Below are 23,294 nucleotides of genomic sequence, written 5' to 3' on the forward strand. Positions count from 1 at the left end.
TCCAGCTTACAACAATTAAGAGCACCACTCACTCACAAGGAGACTCAGAATGCACAACACCACAAAAAACAACACAGCAGATAAGATTCCTGCTAATTATTTGACAGCATCGATGATATTTCCTTAGAGTGGCAAGCAATAGAAGCTGCTAGAACAGACAATTCATAAAGCAACGAATGGTTTATGAGTAACTGCACAAGAAGTTCAACACCACTTGTCATTCCAGTACAGCCCAATCCCGCAGTTCATACCACAAAGCAGTGAAGAACTCTGTCATGAGTGATCTAAGCAACAGCTTTGTATGTCCATTTCAGACTAGACTTCAAGAAATCACACCTACCAGCCATCAAGTTAATGTAGATGAAGGCAATTCAGCTGTGTCTGTAGAAACAGTGTCTGAAGAACATACATGCACATATGTATTTATGACAGCTTTTCCTTCTGCTGTTGTCCAAGCATAGCCAGGTGCAGCAAACATCTGACTGAAAGCTGGGACTGGTACAGCTTCCAGTCGGGGATGTTTACAGCAACAGACTACGATACATCACTGGAGGGCCTCGGTGCAGAGCAGCTGGTCACCTTTAGGGGAGGGGAAATAAAACAAGCAAATAAATAAATAAATATTTCAGACATGCTTCTATAGCATTCCAACCAACTACGGTGCAGCTAATACTGAAGAAAACATTATTTTCACATTCAGTAACAAAAATACAGGTTTAGATTAGTAATTTACATTAAATTAACAAAGTTTCTAATGCAACATCTAGAATAAATATTCTCCATTTTTAATATGCATTTTAAGAGCTTTCTGGGTTCAAATATATTCATTTTTATTAATATATTATTTTATATTTATTTATAAATATAGATTTCATTTATACATTTAGAATAGACATAAATATTTTTTTAAAGGTCTATTGACTTTAATTCCCTATACACTCCTTCCTGGGACCCTCAAAAATAAACAGATTTCCACTTTGAACATCCTATGAATTTTGCAAATGGCTATCCTTTCATAAACATTCATGTTTTTAAATATAGTTTCATGCAAAATCAGAGAGAAGCAAAAACAAGCCATGTTCATAATAAAAAATAATGACAGCAACAGAAACTTGACAGAACTCTGAAAATATTTACCGTGAGTGTCAGAATCCTCCCTGATCAGTTTAAAGCTCTATTACAAACAACTAATTAAAAAACCCCCAAACAACCCAAACCCACTTATCTTTGGGTAAGCACAAAAGGAGAGGGATGGGGTGGGATGGGAAACAACAACCACCTCAGGATGGAACAATTTTACTCCCCATCTTCAACAAGTCACTATCAAAACTCCCACTAAGACTGCATTCAGTTCAGCAGCAATTTCCTTCAAGTTAAAAGCACCTTTATAATACCATAATTTAGTGTTTACAATGCATAACACTGAAAGATGAAATAGTTACACCAAAGTAATTTATTAAGTGCATTTCACTAGAGTTAATTGTATATTCTTCTAATGCTCCAAACCCACACCATTGTGCATCCACATAACCCAGAATTCAAAACTCTAAGGACTCCTGTGGTGCTCCTGCTGTTGCCAAAGTTTCCCTGTCTTTGCAATGGACATGGAGGCACTGAAATTGCTATCACCAGACTTTGGTTTAACCATATAATTCTGGCTTGATCACATTCATGTACTACTTAGATGCCTTAATTTTGCAGTTTATAGCAGAATGCTTTCCTTTTACTGAAAGCAGACTGATAAATCCCCCATTTAGTAGCCTTTATCACTTCAGAAAGAAAAGAATTGTTCAAGTCAAAAGTTTTCCAATGCTAGATTATAAGTAAAATTCAGCAATGTAAGGTTGCTTGTTCTGGGGGAGTATGTTTAGGCCTCCAAGCAACTCATAAAAACAAAAATTATGACAAGTTCGAAAGTCAAGAAAGACTACAGTATTCAAGATTTCTCAAGTTACAGAAAGCCAATCACATCCAGTTTACAAATAAAGGTTTCCCGCTGCAACATGAAAACTTGTTAGTAGTAAGTGAATTTCATTATTACAGCAGCATGCCAAGATTAAGGAGGAAGCTGCATGCAGTCACTATGGATACCATGCTGACCTTCATTATTTTTGAGAATAAATAATTTAAAAGCCACTGGTCATTTGCAACAAAGGCCTCTTCAGGCTGTTCCAAAACTGAAAATTCCTATTTTACATTGAGAAGAAATAGGCTATTTCATGCAGAGGTAGGCACATGGTATTTGACTAATTAGGCTGCTGAGCATTAAGTTGCAATGAACCGTTTCTTATACTGCTTTCCTTTAACACTTACTTCTTAAGGAGTAATGAAGGTTACAACAATGTCACCTGCCCAAAGAGAACAAACTCTCCACAACCTCCTTTTGTTTTACCAAGTAAATCATCACAAAATTGCCAATATACATGACAATGAAATTTGCTGCTTTATCGAACTCACTATCAGCTATAAATACTTACACAACATCTTACAAAGTGATTGTATTTGCATAAAAGGAGCTGAAATGTTCATTTCCAAATGAGGTGTTAGAAAGGCAGAGACATTACAGGTCGCAGTACAACTACATACTTGAAAGATACCGACTTCAGAAGAGTTCAGTCAAAACTGAAGCCATACATTCATTAAGAACAATCTGCAGCTGCTTTTCGAACCACTTTGTTCTTCTCACAGAAGTAGAGAGCATACTCCGGCTTTCCTTAAAGGCACTGCCCTCTTGTCCTTGTAAAGTTTAAAAGCTCTGAAATCAAAGAGGATTTATTCTAATGTCATCACAAGTTGAAGAACTTTTGAGAGTGCTGGCTTCCGTTCATGCTTAAACTGTTTTTCTTAAGAACAGCAATCAAAGATATCATTGTTTGAAGTGTGAAGTCCCCTCCTAACTTCACATTAGAGAACACATGGAATGATGCAAATCTTAAAGACTACATCAAGTCCTTCTGACACCTGGAATTTACCTCTTTGTCATTTTCCAAGAGCACTGTAAGATCACCTGCCTGGGAACTGTTCTTCAGCTGCCAAAACTCCAGAATAACAAAAAAGGTTTAATACTAGAAAAGAGATGCCATTACAGTACCTCAAGTTTGTGTTCATTCACTATTTCCAAACCAAAGCGATCCAAGCCACCAACATTCACTGCAATTTTCCTAAGCCTTCAGCATTATCTTACCAGTCACTGAACTTCTACTGTACCTTTCATAAGCACCTTGAACACAGAGTTCAACAAAGAAAGAGAGAGGAGAAAGGAAGAAGAAAGGAAGACAGTGAGGAGTCAAGAAGCCAAAGAGAGATGTTCCTTTCTCTTCCCCCACATCTTAAAGACATCCTCACTCTACAACCAGCATCAGCACTGGAACTCATTGTATTTGAGGCCTCAGTGGCCACATAAAAATAGTTAAAAGTAAATAGAGTCCAAAGCATCCTGCGTGTTCATGGCTGTGTATGCTTTGGAGTCAGGGTCCTGTCAATCAGTCCATCTGTCAGTCAAAGCCATTTAGCCTCAGATGCCTGATGCAAGCCAAGGGTGACTGGAAGTGACAGAGGCAGACAGATGCTCACTGTTGCTGTGAGTTTGTTTTAAAGTCGTGTATTGGCCACAACAGAATTGAGAATTAAACATTAAATCATAAATATTAAATGGATTTTGGAACTGCACACAAATTTGAATATAGTGGGAAGAAATTCACAACGGAAGTCAACAGTCAGCATCCAGCAATTTTCTAGTGATTAAATCCAGATTTTAAAATTTGATAGTATCTCAGAGCACAGTCTAAGGATCAATGCTACATGAACTGATATGCTCTCAACGTGCTCTTTACCCCCTCCCACACAAACTCCTCTGAAGCATAAATCTAGGTCAAAAAAAAGTAAAAATAAATACAGACTTTTTTTTTAATACTTTCCCTTTTTACCTTATAGTAATGTAATTATATCAAACTATTTAAATACAAATCTGTTCCTCTGATACTACAGTTAAGTAACTAGAACAGATTTTATACTGAAGTCCTTTTTTTATGTATTTTTTCTTGCTTTGGTGGAGGGAGAGGAAACAAGGGAGGAAGAACAACTTTTCACTAGACAGTTTATTTCTAAACTAAATGCTTAGAGAAATTTATCCAACTCCAAAGTATTAAGAGATTAGACTTGCACCATTTTTAACTAGCCTTACAGTACGCAGGCATTTTTATTCCACTTTTTCAGGGATCACAAAGAATAAATTCAGCTATTTACCCTGGGTCAAAGTGTGCTTGAATCAGCACATTTTAAGAACCATAGCTTGAAGCACATACATAATTAGGGACTGAATCTAATATTACCAATGGTAAAGAGAAAAAAAAATCTTGATATTTTAAAAATGTATAGGAAAGCATGAAAGCAGACTATTACCAGCATAGCTCAGACTGAATTGAAGTGAGGGCTGGGTACATATACCATATATGTAATTATTTCAGTAAAACAAGCAACTAGAAGTCTGTGTGGTAAAATATTTTTATCTGACAAAAGGAGTTCTAAAGAGGACAAAATACTGAAAAATGATGGTGTGAGCCAAAATAAAAATCAGATCCTGATTCAAAATTACGTCACATCTGAGTCTTAACAAAGTTAGAAAAAGTCATAATTTAGTCTACTCTGGCTAAGAATGATGGCAGCAGTTACACACCCCCCACTACCCCACCAGAGTCTCGTATTCCTCAGGCTGAGCAACACAGCTCAGCCTAAAGAAACCATATGTTTATTTCTGGAATACCATCTTGGCTCTCCATTGGGTGGAGTACCATACCCAAGATGTTATTCAGGCAAATTAAGTCTTTATTTCAGGGAAGTTCTGCAGTAACTGGTAATCTCCACAGTCACCACAGGAGATAGGAAGTGGCTAATCCAAGAGCATTTTGCTTTAAAAATGAGTGAAAATAACTTTAAAAATCCATGTAACAAACTAAAAACTTATAGTGAATTACCCTCAACATACCAACCAGTAGATTAACCTGCAATCAAGAACAGGAGGAAAGAGTAATACCACTCTTGTATTTCTCTTCCTCAGCACACAGCCATTCAGCAGTTTATTTTGTTATATGATGTACAGCAAACATGCACTGTTATTTTCACTTTTTTAGATCTTAAACTTTTCTAGCAGGAAAGCTACAACAGTGCACTGACTACAAGAGAAACTTGAACAACTTGAACTACAAAAATCAGAAGAAATGTGAATACTATGAATGTATTAGGCCAGATTTCACACAAAGATTTGATCCTTTTCCTTATGTTTCTATAAAAGTATTTCTTCCTCAGTTTTATCAAGAAATTTTGGTTGTGCAACCTCAGTAGGTTTAACATTATAACTCATTATTGCTGTCCATGGTATAGTTTTAATTTTATAGTTTTAGTTATTTACCCTTCTCCTTTGGTCCCTCTTACAGAAAAGGAATTGTTGCCTCATTTCTGGTACAGAGCTACAGAGAAACTAGATTGCTTAATATGGGATAGATTCTTGTAGACACTTAATTAAAAACTACTAAAACAAATCACTGTAAATATTTCCAGCTACCTCTACATGACATATCTCCACGTTATCCTGAAGAGTCTTCCAGCTCCTAATCTGGGCTCACAGTCTGCCTCTTCTTCCAAGGTAACCAATCTCTCTTATCCAAGATGACAAAGCTGCCTGTAGAAAATGAGGTCTTTCTTTTTAAAGGTATCTCTAAAATAAAAGATTCAGAAGATCCTCCAATCTGAAAATACAAAGAAAGTTCGTATGACTGAATATACAATCACTGATCAGACCATTTTAAGAGAGTGGAAGATAAAAACAAAAGGGCAAAAACCAACCTTAACACTTGACAAGAAATAGAAACAAAAAATACATTTAATAGATGTTCACTGCAGTAGTATCAGAAGAGCTCTCCACCCATAAAAAAAAAAATCTAAATACTAGAAATAGTAAAGACTGAATTATTTGTAACAAGTTTACTAAAATGTTGAAGTCCTCCACACTCAAATATGGCCAAGCACGGATGGAAAAACCTTCCTAAAAGATTGAGACCAAAAAATCTATATAAACATGTCATTTGTTAAGCTAGGTTGTTGGTTGTTTTGTTTGGGTTTTTTGTTTTGAGTGGATATCAATTGAGTCTGGTGTAGCAGACTCCAATCAATGACACATTTAGCACACTCCTTCACTTAATGACTTTTCACTCACATTTGCAATTATAATTCTCTGATGATATCAGCTGCCAACAATAGTTCTCTGTACCACTGTCAGGGAACAAGTTGAGAACTGGAAGCAGACATCCCCTGCAAAGTCCCTTTGCTTACCTTGCTGAACAAGGACACATTTGGATATTCTGCTGACAGCAGAGTCTAACATCTAAGTCTGCACCAATTACTAAATTGCTGCAGAAGCTGGTAAGGGCCAGGGCACCAAGAGAACCACAGCCAATGTTCCCATTCTAAGGATAATCCTGTGTGAACGTATTCCAATCCTTGCAAATGAGTGTATTTGCAAATATGACAAGTCCTGCCATCATCACACTGAATTTTGAAAGCAGAGTCTGCAGGCTGCTACTGCTGCCTGTAGACTTTGGTGAAAGTATAGTGCCACAACCACCAATTTTCCCTGCTGCATCAAGTGAGCTCAGCTGCTCCATGGCAATTATATCCCGAAGGATATCAGACTGAGGAGTGATCTGTACACCAGTATCAATCCTGACCTTAATCCCAGAGCATATACACTTTTTAAAATTACTTCAAAGAAAATAAGCTCAACCCGGGAAGCATCCAAGTCCCAAACATCAGATAAGCACACAGCACTTGGCTTTACAAAGCATCTTTGTCCTTACGCACAAGTTTTTTTAAAAAAAAGTCAACTGCTTGTTTTGCAATAATCCCCAAGAGACCCATTCTTTTAAGCACACACATCCAGGCTGCTTCCACAGAGGAAACAGTCCCTGCAAGAACAGCACGCAGTCATGGCATCCACTTCACAATCAACAATCTCAAAAACAAAACCAAAACCATACAGCATGAAATAACACAAAACTCCTTTCAACTACTCTCAGACTGATTATCTCCATTTAAAATGCAGATTTAACGAAGTCATTTTCAAAAAATAATTTTCAGGATTTACTGACAGTAATTGGAACCAGATACACTGTGCTGGCCAAGTAGCTCATTTGGAAAACATTACTCCACATTATAGAATCAATCTTAAATCGGATTTGACAAATAGACTTGGAAAATGACTACTTTCAGAGCCTCTCAAACACCATCTCCTCTAGAATCAAGTTGGCTCCTTCAATAATATATAACACAACAAGAATTAAAATAGACTCTCCTAGTCTGCAAATCTAATGTCATGGCCAGTCTTCTGCAAATATGCCAGGAGTATAACTGATAAATTTGAGTCAAGTTTCCCTACTTGGAGTAGTGTAAGAGTTAAAATTTAGTTACTGAACTACAATAACAGGCATTCAAGTTTTTGGAGAAGGCAAAAGTGACTTTTAGAAGGAAAACTTTTCATAAATCGTATATCTAATATTTAATTTTCATAGTGACTGTTACAAATTTTACTTAACAGCTACTAAATTTGTCATTTTTTTATGCTGTATTCTATAAAGAATTTCTCCTAGAATCATAGAATATGCTGAGCTGAAGAGACCTATCAGGATCATCGAGTCCAACTCCTGGCCCTGTGCAGGATACCACATGAATCACATCATGTGCCTGACAGAGCTATCATCTCCTAAAAGTGTCATGGCATTCACAGGAGGTTTCCACCATACTCATATCTGAGAAACTCACGAAGTAGAGAGTCCCATCAGCTTCTGGAAGGAAGATGGAACAAATACAGATAGAATTATTTTGATTACCTTAAGGAGTTAACAAAGATTTATCAGAGGCAGAATGTACCCAACTATCCTCATGAGAAAAGACGAGAGGCCCTGATGAAAACCGAATGGCCCACAGAACACATCTGGATTTTAGGACAAATTTCAAGACAGTCTCTCACCACAGTCTCACCTGGGAGCCGAAGAGCCTCAAGCTCAACAAACAGAAGGGAAGTTGACCTGGAAAACTGGCCGGATCTCTGGCTCACGTGGCTGCAACCAAGGGCTGAGTGCTCAGCTGCAACTTGGCTCTGGGGGCCAAGCCAGGCCTCCAAACACTCATCAGCAACCAGGCAGATCAGGCAAAGTGCACCCTCAGCAAACCGGCAGGCAAAGTGGAGGGGGGAGCACAGAAAAGGCCGCTGACACAGGCAATGCCAGCGCTTCCACAAACACACACAGACCAGGACAAACCCGAGCATGGGGCCAAAAGAAACCTCAGCAGGTTCAGAAAACTGCAAAGCTGTGCACCCAGGGCACAAGAACCACACAAATCAGCACAGGCTGCGGAGAGCTGGTGCAGGAACAGCCCTGCTGGGAAGGGCCCAGCTGCTGGGGCAGACATCGCCTGGAACAGGAGCCAACCTGAGGGATGTGATCCCTGCCCTGCCTGACACTGGCAAGGCCACTCTGCACACACCTGGGGCTCAGGTGAGGACCCCACTGCAGTAGGAGGCTGAGGAACCAAGGAGGTCCAGCCCTGGGCTACCAAGATGGTCAAGGGCCTCAAAGGGCATCACCCACAGGGAGAGGCCGAGGGAGATGGGCCTGTTTTCTCTGGCACAGAGAAGGCTGGGACCGTCTAAGAGCTCTCTACAGCTACACCAAGATAGGAACTGTAAAGACAAACACTGAGCACTGCCAGACAGGATAAGGAAGAGCATTGGCCACAAGAGGCAGCATGGAAAATTCAGGTGGGACACAATGACAAATCTTCACTAGGAGAGTAGTGAAGCCCAGGCACAGGTTTCCCACAGAGGCTGTGGATTCGCTGTTCTTGAGGGTTTTCATGGCCTCATAGGTCAAAGCCATGGCTTATCCCACCGAAGGCTAGTTCAATGCATGCTGTCAACAAATGCTTGGACCAGACCTGGAAGAGTCTCTTCTGACCATTACACTTGCAACTCCATGATCTCATTAATTCCTGTGACATGCTTCCAGTAACTATAGCCTTGTTGATATAGTTGTCCTCAGACATGGTGGAGTCAACAAGTCTTTGGAAAAAGAATTATCCGCAGATTACATCAGTACAGACTTTCCTATAAATAGCCAGATGTTATCAATAGACTACAGTGCCAGCATCTCCAACAGTTCTGAAATCACAAATAATTAATGTTAAAACTATTTTGATCAGCTGATGCCAAAAAATAAACTTCAGAGAAAATAGAAGTTGCATACCTAAGCCTACTGAATTTAAATATGCTGCCAAACAACTATCTCATGGTCACCTTTGCAAATGACGCAATGTTCTTCCCGAAAAAACATCTCTTCAAAATTGTAATTTTACGCCAGTACATTAAAGAACAGGCAATATGAAAGATCTTTTCACTTAGCCTGCTTGTAGAAACTCCCTCAAATTTGAAAGAGGCAGCAGAATGTTCCCACAGTACATAATTTTGAACATGAAAACTTTAAAACGTCGCTCTGAAGCAATACACAAGGAAGCCATACATTTAGGGACAGACTACAGATTTTCAGTCTCTATTTATCCCCAGCAAATCTCATTTTTGCTTTCTCCCAGTAGTGAATACAGCTTTTCAAATCACGATGAACTAAATACAGAAGATGGACAGTAAGACTTCAACTGTTTTTCTGTCACACTACAAATGCAGAGCTTCAGTAATAATCAAAATTAAATCATTTACAGTAAACAAACAGTTTGGGAGGAACTTAGAAGGACTGGTTCCTACCACTTACTCCTAGGACAACACAGATTAAGCAACAATTCAGTGCAACAGATGAAATAGCTTGGTGAAAGGGAAACCTAGATCATTACCTGACAATAAAGTCATGAGTTTTGAGTCCTTCAGGCCCAGCAAACCTGGAATTATCTTACGCTGTCAAACTATCAATGAGAGGTACTCCATTTAATCAAGAAGATTAGTAGCTAAAGTGAACTCTTTGCCTTGAATTGACTGATGATTTTCACACCCTTTGGTTAACTGAAGTATTCATCTAAAAAAAGCCCCAAACCTCTGCCCACATTAGTGGGTAGTGTACTGCAAGAGGAGGAGATCTGCAAAACCAAAGAGTTTGTGCTGAAAAGAATATTCAAACTACACATATTGCAGGAGATCTCACTTCAGAATAGGCTCTAGTCCTACCTGAGGTCTAAATATCCTTAAACCAAACCCATTAGTAAAGTCCAGAAGCACACGTATCAATTCAGTTTCTTCCAAAACATGACTTGGATGTTCAGCAGGATCAGCAGCCAAGAACACCAGCACCCAGTCTACAGTGACAGGCACTCTGGGGATAACACACAGTTCTCCTCAAGTTAATCTTGAAGCAATTTTTATTAGCTCTGCAAAATACACAGTAATGCATGAACATAACAACTACATGCAAGACAACTAAACTTCTTTGTCATACCTCAAACAGAAAACAACTGTGCAACAAGAACATCATTTTGCTTTATAATTATCTTAATGAGAGAGGATGTTGCACAATGACTATTACAGAAACATGAAAAGAATACTCACACCACCGAGTCTGACTATGGGTGCACTTTCACGATGGTTTAAATGAACATGGTAAGAGCACTGTGGCAGAAGAGTAGTCATGTTCTGTCTTCCTCCTTCCTCTATTGCTGCAGGAACTTTTGGACTTCATGATGCAAGGTACTTGGACAACCACTGTATTAGCTGCAAACTAATCCTGGGGGAGGGGAAATGAAAAAAAAGATGAGTTTTCTGCTATAGCAGGCAGCTGATCTCAATCACTGGAGAGCAGTACAATCCTTAGCACCAACAGCAAGGTACTGTATAGGGCTGGACTGCCTGTTTTGGTGGCAACCAATACAGTGTTAAACCAATATAGCTGAATTGTTTAAGCACAACAGGAACCTTCCTCCTGCCCCAAAAAGAGACAGAAATACTTAAGACCTCTGGTATCAACATGTTGAGTGGGGAACAGTAATGTGAGCAAGATGTAGAACTCAAAGTCACAGTAAACAACAACAAAATGAATTTGAAAAACCATGCTTCCCTAAAGGTAGTATTATGTTTGCAACCATTTAGATGCAGCTTCAATACTTCCCAGCCTTGCAAGAGCAAACTGACATTTGAAGAAAATCAGCAAAGTTACCTTTCACTCCCTGCATCAAAGTTCACCCCCACTGCAAGTCTGAAAATGTCCTTCAGCCTCTTTTGTTAACACTGCACGTTAACATGGAGCTCTTCCCACAGACCTCTGTGCCAAACACAGTCAGCAGACTCCACCTCCACAGAAATCAGCTGAGCAGGACTTCCACAGTAATCGCTTTTCCTACATGCTAGGAAGGAGCTCCAAGTCTCCTCTGTTACCAATGCTCCAGCTGGCAGGAGGTGGTACACTACAGGCTAGTCCTGAAAGCACCTGGACCTTGGAGAGGCCACAGCAAATCAGAAGAACACGAGAATAAACAAAAAGGTTTCTGAGTAGTGAGAAACATCTAAAGCACATCGGGCAAAACCTCTCCTGAAGAACTTGCCAGTATAACACTTTTCTGAATACTAATATTCCAAAAGAATACTTGTGAAAGCCTCTACCCAAGGATGTGGTTCCATCCTCCTCTGGTGGCTGGGACTGACAAAGAGCTACTGACACATGAGCATTAGTTACTTAAGGTCAAGGGTACAGCTCTGCAGAATTTGCATGAGAGATGCAAGCTGAGCCCAAGAGTGGAGCTCTCACACAAAAATATCATTAAGTCTGGAGTTTCTATGTTAAGAATTTTATCAGGACTTTAAAGTGAACTTTACAAGAGCCGAAAATAAAAGCTCATTAAAGCCAGGCATCAAACAAAACAAGTGAGCAAAAAAAAAAATTAAAACTGTAATTAAAAAAGTATTTAAAAAGCTGCCTATCTAATTTCACCATACTTACACATAAAAAACAATGTGTTTACAAAAATAAAAAAATAAGCAAACATGTGGTTCCTCATAGGAATCCTGACATACTCAGTTCATGAACCAGATGTTCCCTGAAAGAGGTTTGAAGAGCAAGGATGCTACAGTCCTAAAGACTTACTTCACCTGCTGAAAAAGCTGAAAAGATCACTCAGCTTTCCACAACCGCTACCACTTGTTTCAATTACTTTTTTAAAAGCCAAACAAACTAGGACAGGTAACTGAAGAAAACTCCCAAGGTGTTTGGACAGTGACTAAAGCAATTTTTACAGACACTCACTGTTTCTATTCTTTATATGAGTGACCAACTGCAAATTTCTCAGTCAGTTGGTTCAAGGCCAGGTTGGATGGGGCTCTGAGCAACCTGGTCTAGTGTAAGGTTCCCTGCCCATGGCAGGGGGGTTAGAACTGGATGATCTTTAAGGTACCTTCCAACCCAAACAATCTATGATTCTCTAACTGTAGCATCACAAGAAGAGGTCAGTGGAGGCCACATTAGCTCAATAGAAATGTAAAAACATCAAGGAATTCCTCTAAGGAATTAATTAAATTAAAGAAAAGCAATTTAATGCGCAGTCTGTAATCTTTCAATGTGAAGAATTAAAATTTAACTTGTAAAAAAAAGAGTAAAAAGCATCAGCAATAGCATTTCTAGAACAAATATGTTCTGTGAAAACTGCTAGAAGTTAATCTGTACAATGGGACAAAGGCACACTTAAGGAAATGCTGCAAATATAGGCTTCTAGTCATTTGTATACAATAAACACAAGCACCAAAACTCAAGCCTTGCACAAAGCTACAGTCACCTGCCTTAGGCTCCACTTAAACACAATAAACAAGAGTATCATAGTTGGCAATATTTGTCAAGCTCTGTATGCAAATGCAATCTAATATTTAACCTTGCAAATTCCAGTTTAACTACAATACTATTTAAAAGTAGAACTCCTCAGTCTAATTATATTTTACAATTTAAAGTGGTAGTTTAAAAGACAGGAAACATCACAGAGTTATCAATAGTCTGCACACCATAGTGCTTCAGACTCCAATGATCTGCAAGTCTCATCTGTGCAAAGACTAACCAGAGAGCTGAGAACTTGATTCTACAGAGGGGGAAGAAATGACTAAAGCAAACAGCCACATAGTTCAAGTTGACAGCACATTACCAAAGGTCTACACTATTACGAAATAGATTTGTAGCCTACCAGTAAAATGACAGAAAACTAGTATTCACCTTCTCATTTAAAGCAGGCAACTTAAGAACACGTTCCCCTTTCCACCAAAAAAAAGAAAAATTAATAATTAACAGTCTTTGAGAATTGCAACAGAGGTTTGATTTTATTGGGATGCCTGGTACTCCCAGGAGGAATTTAAAAGTACTATTACACATAACAACAATTTAAGCTATGTAAATAAAGATCTTGATTCTTAATTTATATATAAGCAAGAAGTCAGATATCATTAACTACAACAAGGAACTTCACACTGAAATTTGTATTGTGTAAGAAAGGGCAACAAATACACCAAACGTCTCCCTGATCTTGTAGACTACAACTTGACATTAACATACAGAATCACAGCTTCAATCAGCTTATTAGGACCAAGGAATGTTTAGGTACACAGATTCATCTTACTTTGACGAGATTTTACTGCCTCTAGTTAATATTTGGCATAACCTGACTTTTAACTGAACGATCAGCTTAGCAGATCCTGATCTAACTAGTGTGTTTATCAAGATAAGTCATTTAGTCACCATATTCAAAGCGAAAAATTCATCATAAAATTTTAATTAGGCTTTTGAACTCAAAGAAGTCATACAAACTGAAATCAAATGAAAACCACAAGACCAGACAACCATGCATAATCACACAATATCTGAGGATATCAACTACTACATTTATTTTGTAATTAATAGTATTAAAAGCATTGAATCAGATGTGGCAAGTCTCTTGCAAGTTACAGAGTAATTGAGACAAAAACAAAACAGAAGAGATGAAGAGTCAAAGTAGGTAGATGTGTAGTTGAAGAAAATATCACAGATTTCCTTAAGGAATCTATCTTATGTCACAGCTGAGTCAAGTTTGAATATGTTTACTGTTAGGCTAGAGATATGCACATCAATCTTCATAAAGCCCTAGAAGTCATCTTAACTTTCCTTGGTGTTCCCTTGAAATACTCTCTTGATATATTCAGAACAGATGAGGGGCAGGCTGCAGAAAAACTAGCCTCCCTGATACCAGAACATTCCCAATGTTCCAGTGACCTGAAAGTACCTGATCCTGTCAGCAGACGGTTCAGTTATCTCATGGCAAAGGGCTGTGTGAAAATGAGGATGTCCCTGACCTACAGTGAGATCCAGTGGTTATGCTCACATAACCCCATCAAGGAAAACAGTCCTGAAAACACTGCCTTTGTCTTACTGGGATAAAGTACACACCTGACAAACTAATATTAAAAATTAGTTGCTCTAGTATTTCTTATCTTAACCTAACCTAATGGAAAAAGTGTGTTTACTTATCCTTCTGAAGCTCAGTGCAATATCGATTTCTCTTAAGTTAAAGTTTTACTGATTAACTTTACTGAACAATAATTTGAGATAAGCACAACTCCAAAAGAAGCAGATTGGAGGGAAGAAGAGAAATAATATTTATTTACAAGCATGAACCATATATAATCAGATCATTTCATTAAAGTTTATTAGCAGGGCTAATAATATATCGCATATAAAACGCTAAAGATACTCTCAGAAAACACTGAGTTAAACACACACTGCACTAAGCATGTGAGCACATTGCAAGAATGTTTATTAAAATACTGATGCATATCACATATGGACCAGTCAGTCAGCAGAATGAATATGGATAGAATGAAAAATCAACACTCTCTAAGCACAAAGGTGATCATCTCCAGGAACAGCCATGGACATCACACAGTTTTCATGACTCCAGCCAGAGGGCTAGCGAGGATGATGTAAAAGGAAGGAAGATGTGATGGAAAACTCACAGCAACTTTAAATACTTAAAGCTAACACTAATGAGGGACTATTGCTCTGGGTACTGACTCTCCAGGCCCAGCAGCAGAGACATGCTTTAGGAACTCTAAGTAACAGCAGCGAAACAGCCGGACGCGTCACCATTTGCCTAAACCAGAACACAATTTTCCATCTGTTCTGCTTTTACCCTTTTGTTTCCTGCTTCTATCTTACCAAACAACTCTGCCTTCTGTTTTACTATTCTGTTTGCCTGGTACTGAGGACATGGGAAAGTAGACAGTTTGGTGAAGGTTAAAAAACCTGCTCTGTGCCAGCAGCCCCAAGCAGTCCGTACCCTGGGAGAGACGCTTTGGAAGCTCACGCAGTGAGGAGCATTTTCTGCCAAGCTGCAGAGGGTCAACAGGGCATCTTCTGTTGCCAAGCATCAGCCTTGGGAAATAGTACTTTCCAGAAGGTAAAAATTTGAGCCTTTCTGGGACTTTCAACAGTACATAACATAGCTCCCCACTCACCCAAAACTGCGAACTCACACTGCGATTTCTGTGTGTAAAAATACAACTAAAACTCAGTGCATGGCCACTCCAAATGATGAACTGAGCAGTGTAAGATAACACAGAGACACGAGCTCAGTCTTCAGATCATTGGGAAACACTTTGAACATCTGCAGAATGACAACCCTGCGTTTGGCTGAACCATGCTGTATCTGCAGAGAGAACAATGAAGTGCATGAATAAAGCCCTCTGAGGCTCAGCTGGCGGTTTGATTTATTATACTCATGTTAAGCCTCCAACGTTCATTCCCCACATAGCTCTGACACAGCAGAAGATTTGGTTTGGACTAACTTATTTTATTTCTATATTCTTTACACAAAATGTCCACTAATACCACTTTGATATCTAACATCATGTTGATTCAGTGTGAAACATGAGAATTAAACAGCTTTTTAGCTTCCTCATTCCCACAGGATTCAGCCTGCCATCAGATATGAAACAATCTCATCTAGGGCACTTCTGGTGAATATTTTAATCTTTTTCCTTTCTCTTTCTAACCTTCACTTCTGCAGAACTACAGACCCAATTCCCTCAGCCTTCCTGTGCTGTTAGAACTCTTTACTGCTGTTGTTCAGACTGAGACATTCTAAGAAGACAGTATATAAGGAGTAAACTGGTACTACTGAAGGGTGACTTCTGATAAGTCATGAGCACTAAATAAATTTTAAACTGCAAAGTGGGTTGTGCTTCTTCCCACTAAATATGAGCTCAGACACAGCAATGTCTCTTTATATGGAAGTAGAGCATTCTCCAGTTAGACCAGTTTATTGCTCCCTTAACTTATGAAACTCGCTAAAAGAAAAAAGCAGGAACATTTTGAAACAAATATAAACAGGACCCAGTTACCACTGATAACTGGATCTCAATACACTCTCTTCCATGTGTATACCTTATTATTATTATTACAAATTGATAGCATAACTCTTTCAAGGAAGAATCAGTGGGGCAGAAGGTCTTTGCATTTCTGGATTTATTTTTTGGCATAATCCTTCCCATTGTGCTATGTGTAATGGGATCTATCATTCACCAGTACAACCATCCCTTAGCTCTTCTTTACTTTCAACACTCTACAGTGCCTTCAAAAAGCAATCTGGAAAAGACCACTGAGCCAGGCAATGAACACTTAAGCCAGGCAGCCACTGAAAAAGTTTTCCAATAAACTAGAAAAAATAAGTTATGTAAACAAATTATCACTAATACATCTTGCTACCTTCTAGACCACTTCAGAAAAAATAAATCTATCATTACACAGATTCAGGTGGTAATATTTCAGATAATTTTAATATTATTCCACGTCATGCATACCAAAGGTAGATCTGAATAAACTTGCAGATGAAGTCTATAATAAACTGAACAGGTTTTTCTAAGTTTTTTCAGTCCAGATAATTCTGAAAGCACTGACCTTTTCCTCATCCCAGAAGTTCCCTCTGACAATGGCAGGCATGCCTTCACCATTATATATGCTTCCAGCTACAAGATTTTTACCTCTTTGCTCCATACTCCATAGACCACAACAGAAAAAATCCTCATTGTGTTAACTAAACCAAAAATGCAGCAGCATGCAGCCAGCATACTCACTCACAGTCTTTTCAGTTTGTTCTCAATCTGATTATTCACGTGTCTTGTACTGACTGCCATCTGCCCACTCCTTCTCCTGTCTGTCTCTGACACAGACTTTGTGCCACCTCATAAGCCTTTCTTTTTTTTAGCACCTTTCTGCACACTTCCTTCAGGTCAATGATACATAGAGGGAATAAATTCAATTACAAGATTGTTTCCTGGGGCTCCCTAGGCATTACATTTCAAATGAACTCCAGTGGAGAAGATGTTTTGCCATGTGACGCTCATAAAAACCCAATATAGTTATTTCCTACCTTTAAAAATATTTTCATACATGAAATATGTATGCAGATAAATTATACATATTAAACATGTATATATTTATATACATATGTAAGACAGGAAATAGATTCAAGAGCAGTCTCTTTTTTTTTCCCATTTAAACTACAGTTTGAGCAGTAATCACCAGGAGATATGTAACGGAGTAAGCACACAGGTATTTTTATTTTAGGCAAAGAATACACTGCTTCATAGGACTTGACAGTTGTCTCCATTAACTCTGTGGTTGTTGTAGCCAAAGCTTATCATGTGTTGAAAAGGACGCTGGGATTAATTATGTAGTTCCAATCTGGCCCTTTTATTAGTATCAGGAATGTTCATTCCCCAAGTTGTACATGACAGTCACTTAAAACTCCATCTGGCTTTTTTGATTTACACCAGGAACTTCCGTGCTAAGAGTTCATGGATGTATTAACTGCACTGAGGTTTTTTCCTCCCCCTCTCCTAAAGAAAAAAAAGTTTGCAACAAACAGCTTAGAGTACAAACAAACCAGCAAATGCCTGTTAGTATTTGCAAGTTTAGGAAGTAACAAAGAAAGAGTCTATGCTTCTTTACACAAGATTTGTTTAGAAAAAATTGGGAAAAATAAACCCGAAACAGCCTTCACTTTACTTTGTCTGCTGCTGACCTTTAGACCTGACACCCACTGCATCCTGTGGGAAACTTTTTCCAAGAGCCAACTTTTTCATAAATATTTTAGCAGATTTAAGCATCCAGACCACATTTTATTTGCCCACATCTACTGAAAAAACTACTGAATCACAACAACATACATGTGGACTTTTAAATTCACCTAACTATCTGTAATGCAATAAAATATAATGTAACAAAATCTCAAATGTGCTACATGCAGGTGCTTTTGAAGTTTGGGGGGTTTTATGAGTTTTATTCTTACAGCTTCTACAAGTCTCTAAAATGCATACAATTGCATTGCTGCCCGTTCTCCTGTGTATGGTTTTAAAACAGATTTGCATATCCTTCATAAGTAATGAAAGCACTAGAAAAAGTCCATGCATTCCTAGATTTGGGCAATAAAAGTAACAGTGATAATTCAATTTCCTTCTCAAAATAAAAATTCAAGTTTCTCTTAGATGTTTTGCCAATAAATGTCCTTAAACTTTGCAAGAACAGCTCACTTAAAGGAATCTGTTTAGCTTTCCAGTGCCTAAGCACTGCACCTGTTCCTTTTCAGATAACCAGTCTCCTTGACAAGTCTTGCACTCCTCTTGTTTCTCCTCTACAATGAGAAATTGTTTCGTGCAGTGTGGAACAGATCACTTGGGGAAAGTCACAGGAAAGATTTCATTACTTCCACAGGGCACATGAGCACTCCTTTCCAGGTGTGCTTCTCCTCCAGGTCAACCCTTCTTCCCTCTGTACATGGTTCCTGCAGAGCTATACATCTCGCAGTTCTGCACGTGACTGCACCAGATCAATGTTCATAAAGAAACTTTCCAGCTGTTCCAAACAAGCCATGGAGTCAGACAAGGACAACCATGTTGACACTGAGACAGGTAACCAGGAATTTGGCTTCCTCACACTGCTACAGCACTAACAAAAGAGACTAAAGTATGAAACTTTTGATATTGTTCAAAGAAGGCGTTCCATTTACTTAGAATTAGACTATGCATGTTGTGTTACTGCAGGATAATATGCCAACAAGTTTCAGCTAGATTTAGCAAGCAGGAAAAACAGAAGGAATGTTTGGTTCTGAGAGCTTATAATGGAGGGTTTGTTTCCATTTCACCCATCAAGTGGCAGTATTTTCATTATGCATGACTAAATGTTAACTGCAAGGACAAGTTTAAAGGATCAGTATCTGAAGACACAATGCCTCCCAAAGACCTTGTTACAATAAGTGTGTAGTGACAGGACAATAAAAGCCTTTACTTTCCAGTCTTAATATTATTGAAGCTCCTATTGGAACTTTAGTTCTTTGGGTTTTATGGCTGTTTTATCACAAGCCATCAAAACTGCATCAGTGGTCCATCTACATATGACACAGATCAAGGCTTCAGTCCACTAAAACCTCTCTCACAGCCACATGACTTCACATGGTTACAGATCCATTACCAAAAGGTGCAGGGGGACAAACTGTGTCTCACTCCAAGTTATTCCCAGGATGTCTCCTAGGACAGTGCTGTGCTCCTGGCACAGATCTCTTCCCTCTGCTCACAGGAAATTTGCATGTAGACATTTGAGACAACAAGAAGCTCTCAAAACCTCCAGTAAGATAATGCCAGTGAATTATCATGCATGAGAACAGCAGGACAGGATGTACAGTGCAAGCTTACATAAGACACAGGCACTGCTGGGAACCAGCACAAGTGAACAGCATAAATGGCTCAGGAAAATGCTGATGTCACTCACGTACATTTGGGTTGTGCTGGCCAAGTTTCTATGAACCTAAAACTGGCCTTTCTAGCTGTTTGTAAAACCTCACAGTCTGTTCTGCTCTGCCCAGATCTTGAGAAGAAACTTGTTTTCAAACACCTGTGTTTCTTCCTAGCGAAAGTTTTCTTTAAAATGAGCAAGAATCTAAAGAAAAACAGAAAATGTAATGGAGGACTGGAAAAAGCATGTAACTGTGTACACAAACACTTGCTCCTAATACTGAGAAAATAGTTCAAGCACAACTTACCCATTTTAAAATATGACCTCTGCAAACCTACTAAGGTCAATGAGACTTACAGTAGTTACTCAGTGAGCCCTGCTTGCATAAATTAAAGACGCCTAAGGGTAGCTATGAAACTGGGTATTTGATTTTTCCAGGGCACCTACATATTATGAATTAACAATGAATTGCCATTTTACCAGAGAAACTTTCAGGTTTAAGAATAAGAAAAATCAAACTCAACTGTGTTGTGCTTACCTCCTCCTCAACACCTAAAAGCTCTCCTATTTAATGTTAAACTGATTATGGAAGCTTCGTATTAAATTGAGTAGGTGAGACACAATAGATCAAATTACTTTCAAAAAATCCCCAAGATATCAGTCAAACAGTGCTTCCTCCTGGTGTATCCTTCTACAATAGATTAAAAAAAAAATTAGAAAATATGATGAGTAATCTAGCTGCACAAATGAGTATAAAGCAAAACTCTAAAGAGAGAAAACTTAGCTCGCTCGGATCAGTATTTGCAGCAGCAACTTCCAGCTCTGCGCTTGGCTGCTTTCATCAGTTATTGCAGTGGCTGCTCACCACTTCAGAGGAGTGTGCAAACCATGAGAGGCAACTCCTTGAGTTTCAGGATTCCTGTATTTAGGTTTTTGTCTACGGAATACTTAAGGTATTTGATTTTCCATAGAGAGCATCCTATAGGGTGAGATGGAAAACACTGTTCCTAAAGAAAATACTGTCCTTGAACGACTCAGTTTGTCTTTCATTACAGGTATAATGAACCTACAGAGGCACCCTGAGAAAGCATTGAGTTAACCCAACTCCCCAACCCTGGCAAGAACCAGGTGCCACAGTAACTTACAAACCAATGCCAGAAATACTTTCTTCACTGTATCAAGTAAATCAGAATGCCTCTCTTTCAGTTCCTTACCAAAACACCAAGTCTGACACCACTTAGGTCACAGAGGACAACTATGAGAGATAATCTGCCACATTAGAAATTCACAAGGTTTCCTCAGCAGTGGGAGAGGACACCTAGAATCAGTTTTGTTCTAGGCAAACAGGAGGGAAAAAAACACCCATAAACTATTTGCAGTGTGGAATGGCAGCTCTTTGAGAGCATATTAATGCACATGTTACATAAAAATATGAAGTTCAAGATAACCACAGTGTAAATCACAGAGTATCACAGGTATATTAAATGTCTTTTTAAGCAAGCCCCTATTTCCATCCAAGAGTGGCTACTACAGGAAAATTCTACAAGCAAAATGCTTGCATCCTGGCTAGAGCCTCCCTGCTTCTATTGCAGAAGTAACATCACTATCTACCCATTATTACTACAGCAGATAAATATTTCACAGTCATTAGCGTGTTAATTCACAGTATGACTTGGAAAGCACTGCTATTCCCGATTCATAAGCAAACAGAGGGCTGGTGCTGGAAGGCTGATCCAAGGTCATGGAGTAAGTCTGTGGTAAAGTAAGAAACTTCACCTGGTTTTGCCTTTGTGCAACTAATACTTTCTATTAATGAGTCATCGCTGCTCCTCTAAATTGTTCTTTGAGCAGGAAGAGACAACAGACTGCCTGTGGCATTCAAACTCTACATGTTAATAGCAGCTCTGCTCCAGGCTTTTCTTAAAAAAAAAAAAAAAAATCACACCCAAGGGCCTTGTTCTGTGCTGTCACAGAATCCTGCTCCAGCACTGGGCTGCTGTGGGGGGAAAAAGAAAAATACATATATATATTATGAAGTAGCCTTCCTTGTTTGTGACCCAGCTCTCTCCCTGGAGGAACAAAACCCAGTCCTTGAACAGTTTTTACTCCCTCCTGCCACAGACCACCGGGCAAGGGCAAAGTGCGGGAGGAAGGGACGGTCAACGGGAAGACAAGTTATCAAAGCTGGGGGTCGGGGAGGGGGGGCAGAGCTCCCTAAGGCCGACAAAATAGAAATAAATAAATAAATAAATAAATAAATAAAAGCCCAACTTCTGCTGGCGGGTCACCGGGGTCACAGCGCGGGGGAGGGGGTCTCTGCCCGAGGGGATGTGCGGGGGGAAGGGCCCGCGGCACCGGGGGGGGACGGGGAGGGTGCGGGGCACGAGGAGTCCCCTCCGAGCTCCCCCACGGCCGGGGGTGGCCGGCTGCGAATCCCCCCCCAAGACCCCCGGGGCTCCAGGGGCGCTCCCCATTCCCTGCATCCCGGCCCGATGCCCCCCCGAGCCAGCGCGGCCCCGGGGGCGCCGCTCCCCCCGTACCTGTGCGGGGAGGCGGCGGAGACCGAGGGGCTGCCTGGCCCGGCCGTCGCGCGGCCGGCGGGTCCCGCGGAGGCTCCCGGCGCGGTCGTTCCCGGCCGTTCCCGGCCGTTCCCGGTCGCTCCGGCCGCGCCGCTCGCTCCCCTCGCCTTTAGTTTGACCTTTCCCGTGTCTCCGCCGCCCGTCCCCGGCACCCTCTGACGTCACCGCCATGGCAACCAATCCCCGCCCTCGCCGCGCCCCTCCCGCCGGCCCCCTCCCTCTCCGAGCGCGCGCGCGCACGCGCCGCCGGCAGGAGAGAGGGAGGGGGCGGGGCCGCCCCTTCTCTGGGCAGCCAATGAGCGCGCGGGTGGACGACCGGGCACCGCCCCTCACGAGTCACAGACGGGGCATAGACCCCGATAGCACAGGAATGTCTATATTTATCTATGAATATATATGATTATTCCTTTCTATCCCCCCACAGCAGTCCAGGGTTCCGTGATAGTACAGAACAAGGGCCTTGAGTGCGATTATTTTTTTTTTTAGAAACCCCTGAAGCGAGGCTGCGACCTTTGACTGGCACGGGCTGTGCGGTGTCCTCACAGGGCACGCGGGTGCTCCCACAGCCCTCCATGGAGTGAGTCCTTCCTTCCTCTCCAGAGGGATTAAGGGGGTCCTGGCCGACGGCAAGCTGATTAGGAGTCAGCAGTGCCCTGGCAGCCAGGAGGGCCAACCGTGTCCTGGGGGGCATCAAACAAAACATCGCCGGCCCGTCGAGGGAGGGGATTGTCCTGCTCTGCTCTGTGCTGTGGCGGCCTCACCTGCGTATAGTCTTAAGTTGCACCAGGGAAGGTTTAGATTGCACATTAGGAAGAATTTCTTCACAGAAAGGGTGATTAGATATTGGAGTCACCATCCCTGGAGGTGTTTAAGGAAAGACTGGATGTGGCACTCAGTACCGTGGTCCGATTTGACATGGTGGTGTCTGTTCAAA

The 23,294-nt window shown here is 40.4% G+C and overlaps 1 protein-coding gene across 5 annotated transcripts in view; it reads right to left on the reverse strand.

Moving 5' to 3' along the window:
• The window catches only part of ZFAT (zinc finger and AT-hook domain containing), a 123,853-nt gene extending 101,338 nt beyond the window's left edge, over window positions 1–22,515 (reverse strand). Inside the window, exons 1-3 of one of the 5 annotated variants that reach the window (XR_007902954.1) lie at window positions 22,322–22,515; window positions 5,561–10,775; window positions 554–3,220 (exon numbers count right to left, since the gene is read on the reverse strand). The gene's annotated coding sequence lies outside the window, so the exon portion shown is untranslated. Of the gene's footprint in view, window positions 1–553; window positions 10,776–22,321 lie in introns of those variants that run through there. The other 4 variants (XR_007902956.1, XR_007902955.1, XR_007902953.1 and 1 more) reach the window with 4 other exon arrangements.
• Window positions 22,516–23,294: the final 779 nt, after the last annotated feature.

This window comes from Manacus candei, unplaced genomic scaffold, assembly GCF_025592945.1.
Source record: "Manacus candei isolate 608988 ecotype Guabito, Panama unplaced genomic scaffold, ASM2559294v1 h1tg000013l, whole genome shotgun sequence".
In the NCBI taxonomy this organism is placed as follows: domain Eukaryota; kingdom Metazoa; phylum Chordata; class Aves; order Passeriformes; family Pipridae; genus Manacus; species Manacus candei.